The sequence below is a fragment of the Helicoverpa armigera genome, chromosome 8 (assembly GCF_030705265.1).
Source record: "Helicoverpa armigera isolate CAAS_96S chromosome 8, ASM3070526v1, whole genome shotgun sequence".
In the NCBI taxonomy this organism is placed as follows: Eukaryota; Metazoa; Arthropoda; class Insecta; order Lepidoptera; family Noctuidae; genus Helicoverpa; species Helicoverpa armigera.
In genome coordinates this window covers 591,949-605,749 of record NC_087127.1, presented here as the reverse complement: position 1 = coordinate 605,749, position 13,801 = coordinate 591,949, and the positions used below count along the sequence as shown (strand labels likewise).

The 13,801-nt window shown below is 34.9% G+C and overlaps 2 protein-coding genes across 4 annotated transcripts in view; both read right to left on the bottom strand.

The window, feature by feature from the left end:
- The window catches only part of LOC110383678 (protein lin-37 homolog), a 358,932-nt gene extending 351,751 nt beyond the window's left edge, over positions 1 to 7,181 (bottom strand). For both annotated transcript variants that reach the window (XM_064035904.1, XM_064035905.1), the window contains exon 1: positions 7,172 to 7,181. The gene's annotated coding sequence lies outside the window, so the exon portion shown is untranslated. The remainder of the gene's footprint in view (positions 1 to 7,171) is intronic.
- Positions 1 to 13,801, bottom strand: part of LOC110383452 (protein halfway) — a 32,777-nt gene that overhangs the window by 13,206 nt on the left and 5,770 nt on the right. The gene's annotated exons all lie outside the window — the stretch shown is intronic.

The window sequence follows — 13,801 nt, the reverse complement described above, 5'->3', positions numbered from 1 at the left end:
CATTATAAAAATTGCTGTCAATCAACCATCAAACCAACTTCGATAGGTTAGTCTGTGCGGGGCTCTTATTTGATTAGGAATCTCTTCTTAGTAAAAGCATTAGGTGTGTTCCAACTTTAGTCAGCACTCTCATATTAAATAAACACAAAACGAACTACATACTCAGCAAAGTAATAATGCAATTAGCATATAAATGAAAATGTACTATGTAATATTAAAATAAGTAAAGCATTCATTGGTGTGTAAATAGCAACACCGACCAAATACCGACAAGTACTCACGCAGGACGCGTATGCACATAATTAAAATAATGCCCATAGAGTTGTTAGTGGTGTAGACAGGACGGACTTTTTAATTGGACTTGGTTAAATACGATAAGCATGTTTATGTTATGAAATATTGGTTTATAATAAATGTAAATAAGTAACTTTAAATTCAGAGTTTGTTTTCTGACATGATAAAATGGGAGATTTACGTACTATGCTATGTAGAGTTCAGCTCTTACAATATCTGCCATAATCTTAAAAGCGATGAGAAATGTAAATAACTTAGTAGTGGCTTATAAATATAAAACAATAATTTTCTATGGGACGGAAATATGTTGGAAAATGCTGAATACAAATGACCTACCGCTATTTCTGTGCGCATAAAAGAAACTCTTGTCAACAAACATAAACCACACAAATGTCCCCTCTACAAACACATTGGTCTATGACAAAGGTATGCACCGCAGTTCTTTGCCACGCCTTGCCTATAAATAGTCCACGTATATGCAAACATTGTACATATACATACATACATACATACGTAGCTGCGTACAAACCACGGAGTAAGGAGAGATGAGCGGAGAACCCATAATGCAGGTAGGTCACGCCTTCCTCTAATTCAAATAGGTACGGTAGGCACGACCAAAACTTTCAGTTAAGAAAGAACTAAGAGAGACTTTTGGGTTCTTTGACATATTTTTGACGATTTTTGGTATTACAAAAAATTGTCGGGTCCAACAAAGGAGTAGGTATAAGGGCGAAAACAGCAACGTTCCTCGTCCTTCACACACCTGCATTTTCGCGCGCTACTTTCTTAGGAGATGTTCTGCTATGGCACCTCCGCTAGTGATTTTGTTCTCCTTGATACTAGCATACAATGTGTGTACAGTATAATCATGTATGTTCATTGTATTGAGGCTACGTAGTTCATGTTATTGAATTTGATTTACGAAATATTTAGGTATTTCCGCAGTTACATTTTTGTCAATGAAGGACTTATGGGTTTGTAAAATATACGGCGTACGGCCATAGCCAGATTTAGTTTATAATTTCAACTGTGCAAAGAGCAAAGGATCTACAAAATAGTACTGTAAATATTTTGTGTTGTGAGTTATCTTTAAATTGATAAATAAGAACTATATTGAGAAGATGTGAGATGATAAATGCTTACGATGTTCATTGGGAACTACTCTACTCTTAAGAGACAAGACAAAAGACTTTTCATTTTGATTGCATTTCACCAGCATAAAGAAAAAACTAAATAGTTCACGCATTTAACAACACTTTTCTAGTTGACAAATTCCTACAGACATCCACTGCGGAACCAAAGTCAGAAAGCATTGATGAATCAGCCAGCAAGAAAAAGTATTCTACCTACATAATACAGACTGACACATGTACAGACAGATCATCAAAATAATAATACTAATAATAGCTCAAAGCACAGTCGTGTCTGCAATAAATACCGCATAAAATGACGCGCCTTCGCTGGCAGCCGCAAAACGTGCGATATTCTTGAAATGTAAGTATTTTATAGCTTGTAAAATGCTTGGGGAAAACAATTTTCGCCAGTACATATAACATGATAAACAGGTAAGTATACTATACATTCTGTTCTAAACAATAAATTAATCATATCATAAATACAAGATAGTATGCATGTTTAGGATCTTGTATACCAATGACTGATTTAGATGGAAAATATGTCAAGGAAACTTGGATCTATAAAGTCTGAAATCACCAACCCGCATTGGCAATCTTTCTGCCTCAAAAGACAAGCTCTGGGGCTAAAAACAGGCATCGGCAATTTCAAGCCACCAACAAAGTTATTGGTATGGAAAAATGCAACAATGCCATCGATTCTAGCAATACCGGTACAGCCCTTTCACACGACAGTCCAGTTTTTTGCAGGATACCGTTTTTTGCAGGATCCCGTTTGATCGCAAAAGATATTATATGCTAGTGTTCACACGAGCAAACCGCATGCAGGATCCTGCAAAATGCTGTTCCCGTCGATTTGTGCGATTCGGTTTTGTCATTTGAAACTGGATCGTTCGTCCAGCAAATAGGGAGAATCTTGCAAAAACGGACGCTGTGTTCACATGTAGTTCAGTTTTGCAGGATACAGCAAAATGCCGGTCCCGCAAAACTGGACTGCCGTGTGAAAGGGCCGGTAATTAGTAAAACCGCAGGTAATAAATACCGCGACAGCTGCCGGTAATTACCGACGCAGTGCATTCACATGAGTTCGATGTAATTGCACACATGTGGGCGCGATCACGACTTCTACATATGTGGCTACGTCATTTTATATGTGACTATTTATATACTAAGATAAAATATAATTAAATATGTACGTGTGGAAGAAATTATGCTGTATCTAAGTCGATTCGATTCGTAGAAAAGTCTTTTGTTCGGATTTTTTTTCTCGTTAAGTTTGACAGATTTAAAGATTTCTGTAATCATCATCTGTCTAGACTCTAGCCTTATCACAACTACATATATGTTGGGATGGCCTCTAGTCTAATCGGATGTAGTTGAGTACCAATATTTTACATGGAGCGACTGCCTATCTGGACTATCTGGACCTAGAGGTTTTTGTATTTATATTTTAGAAGTTCAGTTTGTTATCCAGTGATTTTTGAGCTATTGCTGAGCGTGATTCACATGGATAAATCGTCATTTCGTAGAAAGAGAGTGGGAAATCTCCTTGTATAAATTAGTATGAATCCCTCGAGAATATATGGGGTGTTTTCACTCAATTTCCCTTTTTAATATTTTTTTATCTTCCTTCAGCCTCAAAGCCAAGACGGCTAATCTATTAATGAGTTAACGGACGAGCTCGTAAAAGTATAAAAGTGACCGCAAGGAATCAATCTTTTAGACACACGTAGGCATAAATGAGCCAGTTCGATACGTATGTCCAATACTCTGACTTGCATATAAATGGGTAATCAATATGGGTGACATAGGTACGGCAAATGTATTGATAAATACCTTAGCTTGTACACAATTGACTTGTCAGACAGCTAGACACATGTAGATAATGCAAATGCATGCAAGATTTCTAAATATTTTAATTAAAATAATCACGGTAGATCGGGCCTACAAAATCTTCACCTCGTTAACTAGAGAAAACACAAATTAAAAAAGGTTTAGTTAGAAACCATTTTATATTTAGTTTACAAACCTTTGTAATATTTCAAAATCTGTTATTTATCAGGTTATATCTCAAAAAAGCTTCTGCTTCTACTAAATTAGTTTTAATAGGTACCTATAGGCATTATAGTAAATCAACATTGTTTTTCTAAGGTCAGAGATAACCCCTTAAAATTATCTCTTTCTTCCACAATAAGACTTTAAAACTTTAAAATAGAACCAAAAGACTCATAAATTAAATGAAATCATAGCAACGCATATTTCAGTTTATCAGCAATTATGTTAGTTACGAGATTTCAAAAAGCCTTGTCTCAGTCAGAAAATCTCAGTTAGTATTTAACTTCAGATAACAGATCGCTTAAAATAGAACATCTTGTGTGTATGTATTTTGTTTGTTTAATGATATTAAAATTATGAATATTTATCATCTCTCGTCTGTGATTGTGAAAGACAAATATGATAACAATTATGACATTTTACAAATATTTTTAAGTCTAGTCAAATTAGAATGAGATATAATAAAATTTCAGGAACCCTTCTATATTTATTATTAAGCTCATCATCTCAAGCTAAAACCGGTTAACATAATATAAAATTTCAATTTAATCGATTCTTAAATGAAAATGAAAAAATACTAATTTTCGTAATTGTGTTTCGTGTGTGCGTGCTCGATCTGGCAAATATGAAAAATGTATAAATCACAGCAGAAGTCAGACACCTAGGCAGAACATATTATTTACATACTTAGAAATCGAATAAACAGCTTCAAGTCGTAATAGAAGTACCAAAATAAGTCTAGCCTAAATATTTACCCAAGTAACACCACTAAACAAAGCTATATTTCATACCATAATACCAAACTCCCCGGGGAGTCAAACACACAAATTGATCATAAGAGGTCGCCGCAGCGCTCAATTGAATCACACCCTGTATTTGCTTTGTACAATGTACATTGTACATATTCGCACTAAGGGACAAATCGCTGAGAAATCGATGGTAAAATAGGTCTTGGGTGGAGCTTGTCGAAGCTATTTCTAGATCTTTCCAAAGGTATATACTGAAGGGCGTTCCCAATATTGGGATAGCTAGTGTTGGAAATAGATTTTAGATCAGTTTTGTGTGATGAGCAATTCCAGTTTGCAGGTTTTCAATTCAGAAATATGTCTTCTTTTATAATAGTTAGATAGTAGGTACTAGCTTTCCACATATGGCTAAAACTCTATATACTTATGATATAGGTAGGTAAACCATATCACTGCCAAGTTTCAAAAAAATGTTTCTAGCAAATAAAAAATCTGATTTCTGAATCCATCAAGTAGTTTTTACATAAAAGAGGAACTAAAATCCACACATTCATCCTTATAAGTCTCTCAGTATAATAAATATATTTGAGCAAAAAGCAAGCCTAGAGAGATTAATAAAGAATATGTTGCGACCCGCCTGTCTAACCACATTCTGCTACCAGTTACTAGTTATTCAAGTATCAAGTATAATCTGTATCTAAATGAAAAACAGATCACACCCACCATACAAACCACTTCTATTGGCTGTCACAACAAATACTAAACCAAATGCGAACAAAAACCGCCCAAACGATCAATTTCTACGGTACATAATCACTTTGACCGCATAGTTAGGTAGCAAAAAATATCTACTTAATAATTAACACGGAGTAAGGAAAGAGCGGTGATACCATAATGCAGATATAGGTCAGGCTGCTCTTCTAGGTCAAATACGTACGGTGGCTGTCACCAAAACGATCAGTTACGAGTTAACTTACGAGGCGTTAGGGTTTTTTGAGACGATTTTTGGTATCACAAAAAAATTTCGGGTCCAAAGAAGGCGTATAAGGGCGAAGACAGTAACATTCCTCGTCCTTCATACACCCGCATTTTGGCGCGCTACTTTCTTTGGAGATTTTCCGTTATGGCACCTCCGCTAGTCATTTTGTTCTCCATGGTAACGAAAGAAGCAAAAAACTTGCCCATAGCAACCGGACAGTTATCAAAAAAAAACTAAGTCGAGGTCAGTGACCTGTGATCGCGGGTGTGATAGCAACGATCATGCTTGAGTGATTAGATTTGTTACACTGAGCGGCAGAAAATTCGGGGCAGTTGCAAAAAATGGAATGCTCGATTTTGACGCTATTCTTAGGTTTATTTTAGATTGTTCAATTAGGCTGAGTTATTTATTACACTCCTTACATAAAATTATAAAATAAATTTACATATAAGCACTTTCTATGTGACCTGATATTTCAGGATTGTTACTGCAGAACTGCACTACAAATGGCCGAATGGAAAGCTGATAGTTATTTCCTAAATTACGACTTTCAAAGTCGTAATTTATATTTGAAGCATTAGATTTAGATATTTTACTAACATAATTATCACACTACTTCTCATGCAATTGAAATACAAAATAGAAATCACAGTTTTATATTATATTACCCACTGACTCAAATTTAATGCCCTCGAGTGTATTCGCTTGTTCCCATTCTCATACTTCCGTATTTTTTGGCAACTATTAATATTTATGGTCTAGCCAGTTTATATTGATCTTTGCACGATAATATACACAATGGCTTTTAATCAGAGTTCACAACAATAGTTCTAATATTGTTACAAAAACTTTTTGTAATAAAAAACTAGGTATTAGGTAACCAGGTACGAGTACTTGTATTGTTTGTAGCTATCGAAATAAGTTTATTTCCTATACGACTTGAAAACGAGCAGTTCTTCAATTGTAATTTGATTAATTAAATGCTGACCGATATGCGGTAGCTACTTATAGTACTTATAGCTTTGCCACTCTAAAAATTGGCTGCTAGCTACAAAGCATAATAACTACGCAAGACTAATTTTATGAAAAAAACTTGCTAACTCGAGAATGGTGAATGGATGTTTTCAGATCAACGAAGTAGGGAATGCAAGAGGTTTATACGAAAAAAAGTACCTACCTACTATAATCATCGGCGAGGATATTGAGCCCTGACATTCACCTGCGCAGAAGTGATTTATTGCCTTATGTGTACAGTGCGCAAAGCGATCCCCACTCTTCCGCCGAGAGCTCATTATCCGTGCCGATAACTATATCATAATAGAAGACCGATAGTAAATAAAAGAAGTATATTAGGTACCTATCTTATAACTACGTCATTACAAAAACCGATACATTTGTTGTGCAAAATACAATGAATTAATCATCATTTTTGTTTGGTGAATCACCCATATTTGATTGTTACTCATTTGTTTTTCATAAAGTATATTTACGGCTGACTATACACAAAATATTCAGACCCAGATACCTACTAATTGGGAATCGGGGAAACTAGTCATGAATAACTTTACATGTAGTCAAAATGAAGTTAGTATGGAACTTTGCTTTAACTAAATCCTTCTTCTATGTAATATTGAGCTAATTTATCAACCTAAGTATGTAGTTGTGTATAAAACATGTAGGTACCATATCATACATACTACAGTACATAAACATGGTACATGGTACTTTACATTATATTAAATATCAAACTGCAATTTACGTGAAATGTCATAAATACCTAGATGACTAGAATAAATAGCTAGAATGAACCGCAGTGCTGCATTTTTTTTGCAAAGTAACTAGGTACTTGAGTTCTATAGAAGTAAAAGTGCAATGTAATCTAGACACACGGCAGTGTGTCCGCCAAGTTCGAGCAAAAAAAGCGACACACCGGCCGTGGGTTATATTACACGAACCATTTCGGGCCAAATTCGACCCCCCTGTAACTCAAAATCTATTTTATTTACGCATATCAAATTTCTAGTATCTGTTGAGACCCCCTCACTTATCTAAAATACAAAATTTCATTAATATACCTATTGTAGGTCTTGAGATATTGACGTCAGAAAATCGCTATTTTTACTATACACTCACTGACTGATTCACTGACTCACTCATCAAAAACCTAGACCACTTCCAATGGTCGTATTGACTTGAAATTTGGCATGGAGATAGGTCTTTATGTCAAGGTAAAGGGAAAAATCTGAAAATGGCCAAGTGTGAGTCGGTTTCAAAATAATGAAGGTATTTTATACCCGGTGTAAATTTATTCCCCTAAGGAACTAAATAAAACGAACTAAATTTATCTATATTTATATAATATATCTTCGAATGGTACAAAGGTTTGTATTTAGTCAAAGTAAAGTAAAAATCTGAAAACGGCCAAGTGTGAATCACTTTCGAAAATAACGAATGTGTAACTTTGATCCACGAACATAATATATGATAACATGTCATGTCAGTCAGTTGGTAAATCTAGTCCATTTAGTTAATCTAGTTCATTTCTTTGTAAGAAACATAGTGCATATTAAAAAATCTAAAAAATAGTATAAATGAGACATTTCTTTAACTAACTTCATCATAAGAAAAAAATAAAATAAACAACCTTACAAAAATAAATGAAATCCCACCCAAAACAAAAATGTGAAAGACTGCCAAGTTCGATAATATGGGAATGCTTCGCCTATAAAAGAAGTGAGATCTGAATAAGTACCAAGTTCCATACACATACCTCAGTTAAAAATAGTTACTTTTTAATGATGATTACTTGGCAAGTTTTAATAGAAAATTAAATACTTGATTCATTGCGTTTAGTAGGTTTATAACAAGGTGTATGAAAACTTGCCAAGTAACATCATTAAAAAGTAACTATTTTTAACTGAGGTATGTGTATGGAACTTGGTACTTATTCAGATCTCACTTCTTTTATAGGCGAAGCATTCCCATATTATCGAACTTGGCAGTCTTTCACATTTTTGTTTTGGGTGGGTAGATATACACACACACACACACACACACTTATCTATAAATTAAGTCATCGTTACTCAGCAAAATATCAACAGGAAATAATTGAAGTCCAGTCACAATCGATTTTATTTTCGAAAGCTGTATTGTAATTTTTACTTTCAAGATTTCCTCATCCTCCAAAAGTAGCTGCTAGTTAAGTATGTCAGACGATTGCTTGGAACTGAAATCCACAAAAATACAAAACTGAAACCCAAAATGCCTAAGAGATCAGATTAACATTGAAAGCAAGCAACAGTGCAATTAATAAGCATGCTACAGTCTTGAGGAAAATGCATAAAACCATAATTAATAACTTAGACAGAAACCGCGTTAATACTGAAAACGCAATAAATAGAATGTCTCATCATTCTAACATATTTCCTAGAAACAGAACACGGTTACAGCTCGCTTGTTATCTTGTACAGTCAGCAACAAAACTTTATGAACTACTGAACCTAGAGCCGAGCACTATACTGTCATACATAACAACATTGATTTAAAAAGAATAGGGTGTTTCTAGAAGAGTTACCAGCAGTTGCTCTTCTCTACAAGACCCAATTCTTGAAACCATGCAACAAGTGATTGATGTTTAGAAGGGCCTTTTTGTTATAATAATAAGTTTTGACTTTGATTACTACAAAATTGTAAATCCTCAACGAATTCTGGCTCACTATTAATTCAGTGTCAAAAGATGTTCAAGTAAAATATCTTTATTTACGGACGCATTCCACAATGGATCTATTCACGCGATGCGAGGTTTCAGACTGAAGAATTATTTCATAGAATATCCTGTCGTGGACTGTACAATAAACAATACTTCAGTTCAAAGCTATTATTAGATCCACGTGTGAGTTACAATGTTAACTTACAAGTAGTCTGTTGCTATTTAAAACTTTATTAGCATATGGCTGTCATTAAATATAATGTGCAACCATTTTTGCTTCGACGTGACGCGATTGCAAACCTTCTTGATGCTGTTTATCTACAACTTATTTTTGCTCTTGATTCTTGAAGGAATTTCTTCATAATGTATAAAACTATGTATATGTATATAAATCTAGCGGTTTCACAACCATTTCGAGATTAAATATAGCTTATGGTCCTCGAGAAAGAGTGTAGCTTTCCAATAGTTAAAGAACTTTTCAAATCGGTTCAATAGTTTCAGAGCCTTTAGGATACAAACATAAAAAAATATATTATATTAGAATAGAAAACGTATTTATGTACCTACCCATGAATTAACGCAGTCCAAAGCGCCTCGGAAGAAAGAGGTGAGAAGAAGGAGAAGGTTAAAGAATATCCCACACTGCGCTCACCAACACGCATGCCCAGTGCGGTGAGTATGGGCAAATCCACCTTCCTTTGGGAGAATTGCCACAAGGTGAGTAAACCAATGAAGACATAATGAGGACGAAAGAAAAGAGAAAAAATTAAGGAATTGCACGGGACTAAGACAGGAAGGTGAAAGAATAAATAGATGCAAGTAAACGTAAACCACGTAAATGTGTTACAAAAATAGCGCGCAAGTACATGTGCATCACGAGGTAAACAAGTAAATAAAGTGTATAATTGGCAGTCACAGCTCATTATGCAGTTACATAATAACTCTATTACACGCGGCAGTAAGAACCTATTGTTAGTTTTACAAACTATGTAATGTTATCACTAAGTGTCTGCGTTCTACATTATTCTATGTAGCCTTGTTCCCAAACATGACTCCTGAACATTCCATATGTAGTAGCATATAGAGCTATTAATAAATAGCTAGTCAATTATAGAGGTAAATAGCCTAAACTTCATCACGTTATGAATTCGGAAATCAGCGTAAAATTCCGTTAAGTAATATTCAGTATTCGTAGATCTCATCTAGCGTGCATCAATGCAGATAATTAAATGAAGGAACAAAGAATCTAATTAGTTAGTAATTTGGAAGCTATGGAAAGGATTCAGTAAGGAACTCCATAGGAACACATTACAAACTATGTTACTATGTTAAACTACGTTAGAAAATATATCTACAGATTTATCTAAACAACATGAAACAAGGTTGATTTCCCCTTACGCTCTTTTAGAAAAATAAACCTTAGCAACAAAACTTCACATAAACTTTTTTCAAAACTGATAACCACTTTCTATGACGACTGTATGTAGCTGCGGGTGGTCGCACAAATCAGTTGTCAAGAACTTTCTGACATTATCTCCCATCTACCAGCTTTAGCCCGTATAACACATTACAATCATTCATACCATCGGATAACCACGTCTGTTGAACATCCTTTGTCGTACCAGTTACCCGCATCAGGTCAAATATTTGTGCCACTCACAAATATTAGCATTTTAAGTTTTTTTCTCCAACGCTTTTTACTGAACAAATGTTTGATCAAATACTAGATATTTGTGCACGTGAGTTGTGGTTAAAGTCCTCTCGTCCTTCGTTTGTTTACTTTCCTAAACTTTAGTTTTCCGTCAACAGCCTTATTTTTTGACCGACCATTAGGCAAAACGAAAAGCAAAATTATAAAGGCGGAATTTTGTGTCTTTTGTTACTTCTTCACTCTCAAACGGCAAAATGGATTTTGATAACCCTTGGCAGTCATAGAGCTTAAACGTCAGACTAACACATAGGCTACTTTATATCCTGATGCGGAAAGTAGCTCTCTCAGAAGGCGGGTAAAACCATCGGTAAAAACTAGTCTACTATAATTTCCCTACCATCGATATACCTATAAGTAACCCTTCTATGTCCTGATTAAATATAGCTATATTCTTGTATAGTATTTACATACATAAGTATAATATATCCGGTATCCATAGCATATCCATTGGTTGACACTCGCCGTGACCCAGAGACCCATGGGTTGGGCTCAAAGGTGAACAATTGACAACCAACGCAATAATATTGACAGATTTTTTTTGTTTCGCTGCCAGTTAAGAGCAAAACAAATATGTACGAATATTGTTTAAATATCTTGTTTTTGTGGGGGTATTGGATATAAAATATTTAGAAAATAATATCCACAATAAGGTAAAGGTAATAAAACGACAAAACTAATAAAAACTAATAATGGCTAGTTTTGTCCCAGTGCGAGAAATAGTTCCCCCTAGATACAGATGAAACAGCACAGTATAGCACCATATAGAAATAGTACCTACAAGCAAGACAATATATGTATTTTCTTAAAAGACCAATTAACGTGATCCAATCAACTCAACCTCCGTTGACACAGCTAATGCAAGCAATATTAAACAAATTAATGACACTGCACTACGTGACATTAATACCGAGCTCATCAGCATTACCTCGAATAGCATCGAACCCACATACCTGAGGTGAGCTGATGACGCAACTGTACGTGCAGCGTGGTTTAGGGTCATAAGCGCGCCCTATAGACCCCATTGTAGTTAACAGAGATTAACTGGTATGGTGAATACTGAGAAATTCGGGTGACAACAGCAGGCTGAAGAATACTTTTTATAACAAACAAATATCGGGATGCTCCATTAGTGTAATGAAAATCTCAATCGTCGCCCATGGGTTCGTTGGAAAACAAATGAAGAAACATCATAGATGGGATTGTTCAGCACTCCCGCTAGACTTATGGCGGGATGAATTTAATTTAAAAAAACTGAAAGGATTCCTCCAAACTTGGCTGCCGAACGCAACAGAACTTTATGAACGTCCAAAATTAGATAACACTCAAAACGCCCACCTATTCATCAGATCCTATGTGTTTGTTGCGAAGAAGAAGAAGAGGCGGAACAAACACAATCAAAAAAAAGTCGGTGAATATTTGCCCGTTCCTAAAAACTTAAGAAAGCACCTAAACCGTGTTATGATCATCACTGTCCGCAATAGGCATAACACTGACAGTTAGTTCTATAACATGTCAATTGTTTAACCTAATCAAGTGTATTGAGTTAGCCGCACGCGCTGACCCCTTTTAATTGACGGTTCGTGCGTACGCGCAACGTTTTAGCAACACTCGCGTTTTACTATCAACTGTTACTACATTTAAATATAAACTATTAGCACTTACTTTTAACTAACATTTGAAATCTATTGTAACAGAAGATGGCATGGTGTAGGTTTATTTGAAATTCATCATTTTAGGGTGTTTAGTCCTTATTGTAACCCTATAAAGAGATTTGGTTCCTGTAATTGAATTATCAAATGAGACTAAGGAGGGACTATAAAAAGCGCAAGATGGTTGAAAACGTAACTTCTGCATTTACTTATTTGGCGTATGAAAATAGGTTTCGTCTCTTTACCTCACTGGTGAAGGGATGTCAAGCTTCTTCTATGGAATTCTAAAAAGGAGATAACAATTAAAGAATATCCAGTTATCAACATCCTTTACAACTTCAACATTAATAAATCATGTACTTTAATTAACAATTGAAAACACCATAATACGTAGTGTTGCATTAATTGTGTAACACAGCCGTGACGATTGAATTATGTCACTCTGAGTGAACTGATAGGCGGCGCGCGCGCAGCTATGCGGGCGCATCTGGTTTACATATTATGATATATAATTTGTTAATGTGTTACTGCGAGTAAATTATGTATCTGTAGAATATATACTTACATACTTTGAATTTGATTCTTGCTCATTTTAAAAATGTTTTATTAAGATGCCACTAGCTATACTCTTGAGAACTCCTTATCCTACATCTACATACCTACTTTGTTTCACTATATAAAGTAGTTATACCTACAGATAAACTAAAATAATATTTTAAAGCTCAAGAGTTTCCTTGTTTAAATATGGTTATCACGGGGAGTAGGTACTGTACAGATTTAAAAACAAATGTGTTAGATAGTATATTTGTTGAGGATAGCTAAAGGCTATTTTACCCAGAAGCAGATTAGTTTCTATGGAAAGCGGGTAAAAAAACCACTGGTGAAAGCTAGTAATTCTAATAAATTAACTTTATACAAAAATAAACATCAACTTATTTTAATATAATAGTAGTGTAATAAAATTACTTCTGTATATTTCCTATTTCCGTTGAGCCACAGTAGGCTTATATTCAGCTATGCTGATGTTTAATTATGTTAGTTAATTCATTTATGCGTAGTTGTACCGTTAATTGTCGGCGGATATGTGGCACGGGCGCATCGCTTACACTAACATATATAAAATTAACCGTACAGTTTAGTTTACGTAGGAAAGTATTGGTTTTACTCGCTTCCAGGGGAAACTATCATCATCGCGCATCTGGATAATAAGTAGTCCATAGGCTTCCCCGATACATAGGCTATCTAGAGATAATTTTTCAAATCGATCCAGTGGTTTCATTGCCAAGCAAGTTCAAGCAAACGAACATATGTTGGTATTATATTTCGGAAATATGGACATTGTATCATTGAACGTACATATATGGTATGAGGAAAACTGCCAGTTCTTATTATGAAATTGAAAAGTTTTAAATCAGCATTAGCAATGCAGGTGAATTTTCTTCGCTTTCGATCAGCATATATTTTCTCAGTAGCACGTATCAGTAGAAAGCAAACAGGTTAAAAATTTTCTAAATAAATAGCTACT